Raw genomic sequence first — 8,626 nt, forward strand, 5'->3', positions numbered from 1 at the left:
TCCAAATTGAGGCACTTTAAATACTCATTATGGTCATTAGTTTTACAACACATCGATTAACAATCATAATCAATTTGGAATTTAGCTATCGCGTGCAAATTTCGCCATAATAGACAAATAATAAACATATCGTATTTCGTTCGGGTGGATAATTAGATATTTATAAATGAGATAGAATTTCACATGGGCGAACATATTTAAAAAGTGTAATGCAGTTTAAACTAAGTTGAGCTCAATTAGCGGAAAATAAGTACCATTAATTAATATTTAATTATTAATGTAAATATTTGATTAAATGAAAAATGCTTTAAGTTCGAACTTTTATGTCTTTGTGCATATGATTGTAACAGGCAAAATGAAACGAGATAGACACATGGTTCCTTTTGAGAATATGCATAGAATCACTTCCTAAGTCCAATTATGCATGTCCGTCCGTCCATCTGTCCATGTAAAATTGTAAACAAAGCACAGGTCGCATTTATTATCCGAATTGGATGAAATTTGGCATAGGTAACATATTTGACCCAAGGAAGAACCCTATTGAAATTGAGAAAAATCGGTTCAGATTTTCGTCCGATTTTAGGTAAATGACGTACCAAAGTCTCTATATATTATTCGATTTGCACAAAATTTGGCATAGCGTAGTTTCGTGAAAATCGGTTCAGATTTAGATATAGCTCTCATATATATTTTTGTTCAACTTAACGTAAATGGTGTACCAAAGTCCCTATATATCTTTCGATTTTCACGAAATTCGGCAGAGCATAGTGAATTACGTCTAGAATGATGTGTGCTAAATTTAGTGAAAATCGGTTTAGATTTAGATATAGCTCTCATATATATTTTCATCCGATTTAAAGTAAATGACGTACAAAAGTCCCTATATATATTGTGATTTGCACCAAATTTGGCATGAATAAAGTCTAGAATGATGTGTGTTAAGTTTCGTGAAAATCGGTTCAGATTTAGATATAGCTTCCATATTTATTTTCGTCCGATTTTAGGTAATTGGTGCAACATAAATAGTGCCATAGCGTACTGAATTGAGTCTAGAATGATGTGTGTTGTTTCGTGAAAACCGGTTCAGATTTAGATATAGCTCCCATATATATTTTCGTTCGATTTTAGGTAAATGACGTACCAAAGTCCCTATATATCTTTCGATTTGCACAAATTTGGCGTAGTGTACTGAATTAAGTCTAGAACGAGGTGTGTTAAATTTCGTGAAAATCGGTCCAGATTCAGATATAGCTGCCATATACATGTTCGTCCGATTTTAGATAAATAGTGCACCAACGTCCCTAAATATCCTTCGAATTGCAGGAAATTTGGCATAACGTACTGAATTGAGTTTAGAATGATGATTGACAAGTTTCGTACAAATCGGTTCAGATTTAGATATAGCTCCCATATATAGTTTCGTCCGATTTGAGTTAAATAGTGCATCAAAGTCCCTATATATCTTTCGATTTGCACGAAATTTGGCGTAGCGTACTGAATTAAGTCTAGAACGACGTGAGTTTAATTTCGTGAAAATCGGTCCAGATTCAGTATAGCTGTCATATATATTTTCGTCCGATTTCAAATAAATAGTGCACCAAAGTCCCTATATATCATCCGATTTGGACGAAATTAGGCATAGCGCACTGAATTGAGTCTAGAGTGGTGTGTATTAAGTTTCGTGAAAATCGGTTTAGATTTAGATATAGCTCCCATATATATTTTCGTCCGATGTGAGGTAAATTGTGCACCAAAGTCCCTATATATCATTCGAATTGCAGGAAATCTGGCATAACGTATTGGATTGAGTCTAGAATGATGATTTTTAAGTTTCGTGAAAATCGGTTCAGATTTAGATATAGCTCCCATATATAGTTTCGTCCGATTTGAGTTAAATAGTGCACCAAAGTCCCTATACATCCTCCCTATATATCATTTGGCATAGCGATGCGTGTTAAATATCGTGAAAATCGGTTCAGATTTAGATATAGCTCCCATATATATTTTCGTCCGATTTTATATTGCACGAAATTTGTCATAGCGTACTGAATTGTGTTTAGAATGATGTGTAGTAAGTTTAGGATCGGTTCAGACTTCTATATAGCTCTCACATATTCATATATATTCGTCCGATTTGTCATAAATGGCTCTCCAAATTTCTAATTTTTGTCCGATTAACATGAAATTTTGAACAATGTATCAAATTGAGACTTGAATGACGTTATTGCGTTTTGTTGAAATTGGTGCAGATACAGCCATAGCTTCCACATGTATTTCGAACGGGTGTATACGTTTTTAACTGCGCGGCGTGCCGAATAGCGTGTATCAATATTCAGAAAAGGCGGAGTCTCTTAGGAAGCATATGTAAAATATACCCAAAGTAGTGAAGGGTATCATAAGGTCGATCTTATGATGGACGGAATAAATTTACCAAATTAAAGCCACATTGGTTGGGAAACGCACCCAAAAGCCTCACAATACCTACTGGACTAATATTGATCATTTTAGACAAGGATAGTTTCCCCTAATTGGACTCAATTCTGTTGAAAACTCCAAAAGCTGCAAGATACCGAATATAGGGAGCTACCCTTAATGGTTTACCGATATATTCCGTTTTAAATGCCAAAAAACATGGGATACCCGGTCAATACCTCGAGAATTTGCAAACGGAATAACAAGTTTAATATACCATCCACCTTAAGGTGGAGGGTAGAAGGAATTTAGACTAATCCTACCTGTACTCAAGAACGGTGAATTGTTGAACCCAGGTCAAAAAAAAATCATGATATAAATGAAATATTTCACATTAGAGGTTAATTTTAAATTTAAATGAAAAATACGAATCATATTTATAACATTCTAGTTTTAATCCCACAACTATTCTTAAAGTCAAACAAACAAATCAGCAAAATGATCCCTTTAAATTACCTTGTTACAAAACTGCAAGAGCGCATATCGAATTACAAAATGAATTATTGCAACACATATTACATGCTGACAGGACATTTCAGTTCATTTCAATGATTCTGAATGAAATTGATATACTGTCAGGTTGTTAATACACCAGAAGAAATTTCTGTTTCTGTTGCAAAATTTCTTTTCACCAAATTGGTGCCGTTCAATTTAATAGCTACTAAGATTCTCAAAACGAAAAAATAAAATTTTCATTAAAATCTCTGCTAGAATACTTATAAAAGCTATAATCGAACTTGAAGAGGTTATTTATTGAATGTATACGTGCAGGCTTATCTTTCAATTGCCAAAAATATATAAAGTCAGCAGGAATTTTAAGACCAACATTTTTAAAAACTTACAAAACATAACTCTACTGGTTGGCAATGTCCGGCAAATGCATGATGCACACACACACATGCATTCATTTCATCCATCAGTTTAAGAGCATTTTTGTCCACCCTATCAGATATCCATAGGGACACATACTTACGTTCATACATTTATGCCAACAGCATGTAATCCCTGCAAAGAACGTACCGACGACCATCTATCATTCTTGATGCCTCATGCCAGGCTCACTTTGTCGGGTCTTTTGTTGGGATTGTATCAAAATCCTTATATTCGTTATTATTCTTGTTTTAGTTGTTGTTGCTGTTGTTGTTTATGGACTTTTACTGGTTGTATTTATATTTGTTGTTTTTGTTTTTCTGTGTGTGTTGCATTTATTTTAATTTGTGCAACGAAGGGGAAAATATAATAATATATATTTTTTTGTGTGACTGTGAGTACAAAACAATACTGGTAACGAAATGAAAAAAAAAACTGCATTCAGTTGTCCGTTCATTCACTCAGTCATTCAACTTCCATTACTGTCGATTTTTACGAGGGTTGCATAATAAATTTGGGTCTCAGGGACCCTATAGAAGATTTCCTACTTCCTAAAAAACTACGTAATTTTGTAAAAAATCCTCCGGATCCTGATGATTGCTTTTGTAAAATTCATTAGGATTATTCATTTGAGAAGGTTCAGGTCTTTAGATTTATTTTTTCTATAAAAAAATGTTTCCAGCACCTTGAGGATTAAATTGTACTACTGCAAAAATGCCATGAAGATTACGTCTTATAGATAAAAACAAGTTTCAAAAAACTCAGGTCCTTGAAGATTACTTTTTTCTATAGAAAAAATTCCTCCGGTCCCTGAGGATTACTTTTTTCTATAGAAAAAAAAATCCACAGATACCTGAGGATTACATTTTTTCGATCGAAAAAAATTCCTCAGGTCCCTGAGGATTACTTTTTTCTATAGAAAAAACTTCCTTAGGTCCCTGAGGATTACATTTTTCTATAGAAAAAACTTCCTTAGGTCCCTGAGGATTACATTTTTCTATAAAAAAATCCTCAGGTTCATTAGGATTACTTTTTTCAATAAAAAATTCCTCAGGACCCTGAGGATTACTTTTTTCTATAAAAAAAATTCCTCAGGTCCCTGAGGATTACTTTTTTATATAAAAAAAATCCTCAGGTCCATTAGGATTACTTTTTTCTATAGAAAAAAATTCCTCAGGTCCCTGAGGATTACTTTTTTCTATAGAAAAAAAATCCTCAGGTCCCTGAAGATTACTTTTTTTCTATAGAATTTCTCAGGTCCCTGAGGTGACTTTTTTCTATAGAAAAAAATTCCTCAGGTCCCCGAGGATTACTTTTTTCTATAGAAAAAAATTCCTCAGGTCCCTGAGGATTACTTTTTTCTGAGGATTCCTTTTTTGTAGAAAAAAATTCCTCAGGTCCCTGAGGATTACTTTTTTCTATAGAAAAAATTCCTCAGGTCCCTGAGGATTATTTTTTTCTATAGAAAAAATTCCTCAGATCCCTGGGGGTTTCTATACAAAAAAAATTCCTCAGGTCCCTGAGGATTATTTTTTTCTATAGAAAAAATTCCTCAGGTCCCTGAGGAAAAAATTCCCCAGATCCCTGAGGATTACTTTTTTCTATAAAAAAATCCTCAGGTCCCTGAGGATTACTTTTTTCTATAGAAAAAAATTACTCAGTTCCCTGAGGATTACTTTTTTCTATAGAAAAAAATTCCTCATGTCCCTGTGGATTACTTTTTTCTATAGAAAAAATTCCTCAGGTCCCTGAGGATTACTTTTTTCTATAGAAAAAAATTCCTCATGTCCCTGTGGATTACTTTTTTTTATAGAAAAAATTCCTCAGGTCCCTGAGGATTACTTTTTTCTATAGAAAAAAATTCATCAGGTCCCTGAGGATTACTTTTTTCTATAGAAAAAAATTCCTCAGGTCCCTGAGGATTACTTTTTTCTATAGAAAAAAATTCCTCAGGTCCCTGAGGATTACTTTTTTCTATAGAAAAAATCCTGAGGACTTTTTTCTATAAAAAAAATTCTCAGGTCCCTGAGGATTATTTTTCCATAAAAAAAATTTCCTCCGGTCCCTCAGGTTTAGTATCTTCTATAGAGTTGAGAATAGTTTTTTTTATAAGTATATGTCCCTCATCATTCCTACCACGTTCTGGAGTACATTATTCTTATATGGCTTGCCAACTTGGACATTTATACACACATTTGTTAAATTCTCAAAACCAAATATGCCACATGCATTTGTAAGGCTGATGACAATGGAATGCAACATTACCACACAATATATGTAACTCAGAAAAAAAATGTAAAAAAAATTAAATATTTTTTTTTTATAGAAAAATTCCTTGTTTGGAGGCGTTTACATAAACATCCAAAACATTTTTATACAAAAAAAAACAAAAAGGCAACAAAAACATTTGCCTTAAATTGTTTTCATGCTACGGACAATGACTGTTAGAAAACATGGTCATAATTGCATCCCTTCCCAGTCATTACACATCACTTACCATAACTCCCAGTTTTGCTGCTGCTCGAATTGCAATCATGTCAACTCAATTTATTTGAAGTAAGGAGGTGTGGGGGGTCCAACAATGAACACAATGCCTGGAATAATATAATTTTGTTGGAAAAATACAACTACAAGGAAAACAAAAATTGATGGAAACTAAATAAACCATCAGCGAAAGAAAGGAAAAAAAATCGAAAAAATAATCACATTTTGAAACTTTTTGTTTTTGGTAACATACATACGTTTCTACTGTCGACCAGGCATTGTTGTATTTGTTGTAGTTTTAATGGAACCTAAAAAAATCGCATAATTTATAGTGACTTCAGGCAACCAACCAACCAGCAAACCAAACAAAAACGACATGATGTATTAACAACAATTTTCAAATTGTTTTAAAAAAAAAAAAACAGACACACATACATGTGTACAGAACAACAATACACAACATGGCAAATTTATGTTTAAATGTTAGTTGGACAAACAACATGTCCTAAATGAAGCGTTAAATCAAACACTGCTCTTATGTTTGACAGGGATATAAAATATTTTTTCAATTTTTCATAAAAACAAAAAAAAAAAACAAAATATTGCATATCATTAATCCTTTTGTTTGTAAAGGGCTTTGACTAACATAACATAAACTGAATGAAAAAAAAACAACATTGTTTTTCATTATTACTGTAAGATGATTGATTTTGTTGAGTTTGTATTTTAAGTGGAGAATTTAGCACTGACAACATGTTATATAAAACGTTGTTAAATTATTCTGAGAACTTTTTTTTAAAACAATGAATGAAAAATATATATGAAAGCATAAATAGTCTGTTTTTTTAAATAAAGTTTTGTTGTCAATATCCCACAACCCACACATACAAAACTACCTTTCTGATAATGCAGATTACAGGTGATTAAAAGGATATTATTTAATTTTTTCCTAAACAGTAATGCAGATATTGGACTCTGCTGAAATTTTTGTAGAATTCTTGAGAAAGTAATAGTTTTGAGGTTTATATAAGGTATGCACTAATCCTGGTAGTAGAGATGGTGGGCCTATACATTCGATATTTGCACTAAATATATGGTTAGTATAAGTATCACGCTGTACTGGGTTTAGAGACGGATATTATGTTAATATGAAATTCACACGTTTTCTAAATTGTGATCCTTAGTAGGGGAGGCACCAGAAGGAGTGGGCTGATAGGTCCTATTTGTTGTGTATTCAGACGAAGATTTATATGTGACATCAACAAAAGTTCAATGACATCATACTGGACCAATGCACCATTTACATAAAATCGGGCGAAACTATATATGGAAGCTATATCTAAATCATAAACCGATTTAAGCAAAACTGCACAGAACTGTACTTAATTCAATACGCTGTGCAAAATTTAGTCTAAAACGGAGAAATATTAGGAGTTTAATGCACCATTTACCTAAAATCGGACCTAAATCTGAACCGATTTTCTCCAATTTCAATAGGATTCGTCCTTCTGTCAATTAAGTGGCTGATGTAATTTCATCCCAATCGGATTATAAAGGCGACTTGTACTTTGTTCAGAAGAATACATGGACAGTCGGACGAACATGCATAACTCAATTCAGAAAGTGATTTGTTGTTCGGATTAAACCCATTGTATACCCTTTACCATATATTTTATACCCTCAAATATTCCTACAAAAATTATTATGGTATAGCGCTCATATGACACAACCGAACTATTTCAGGAATTTTGAATCTCATGGTGGAGGATATAAAATGTTCGATCCGGCCAACTTACCGACCTATTTATTTGTACCCAGCAAGACAACGGGAAGTCAATTTGTAATCATTTCCTATGGAATATGTGCCTAGACCCCACCTATCTATGAGGAATGTGTTAGGATATGGACCTTAATTGTTAATTATATCCTTCGCCACACTATGGTACATATGTTTGTAACGGAAAAAAGGAAACGAGATAGACACATGGTTCCTTTTGAGAATATGCATAGAATCACTATCTAATTCAAATTATGCGTGTTCGTCCGTCTGTCCATGTTAAATTGTAAACAAATTATAGGCCACATTTATAATCCGAATTGGATGAAATTTGGCTAAGGTCACTTATTTGCCTCAAGGACGAACCCTATTGAAATTGGGACAAATCGGTTCAGATTTAGATGTAGCTCCCATATATATTTTCATCCGATTTATTGTAAATGGTGCCCCAAAGTCCCTATATATATTTCGATGTGCACGAAATTTGGCACAGCGTAATGAATTAGGTCTAGAAAATGTGTGCTAAGTTTCCTGAAAATCGGTTGAGATTTAGATGTAGGTCCGATTTCAGACTTAGATACACCTTCAACATATATATATTCATCCGATTTTACACAAAATTTTTCACAACATGCTGATGTTAGCATAAGCTCTGCACCAAACTCCCCAGGTGGGTCCGATTGGCACAAAATTTTGCACAACGTACTGAAATTAGTATTGCCAATTTTTTTAGGAATCCTCACTGGTTTTCTGTTGTGGCTGGATAATGCCTAACATTGGAAGGGATCTTTAATAGGGGCTATATCAAAGCAGTCAAGATTCCAAAATAGATTCCATAGAGTTATATCAAATCTAGAACTGATATACATAAATAAGGTTGGGAGAACCTGATACATCATATGTATGAACCTAACATATCTTATGTACGAAAAAACAGTATGGATTATGCTTTAAGTGGAAAAAATAACTGTTCATAAAAACAATATTTTAACAAATTATTAATTCATAAGCTTTTGCGGATAA

The sequence above is a fragment of the Musca vetustissima genome, unplaced genomic scaffold (assembly GCF_032173495.1).
Source record: "Musca vetustissima isolate MV318-11 ecotype Yass unplaced genomic scaffold, APGP_CSIRO_Mvet_v1 utg10980, whole genome shotgun sequence".
Classification (NCBI taxonomy): Eukaryota; Metazoa; Arthropoda; class Insecta; order Diptera; family Muscidae; genus Musca; species Musca vetustissima.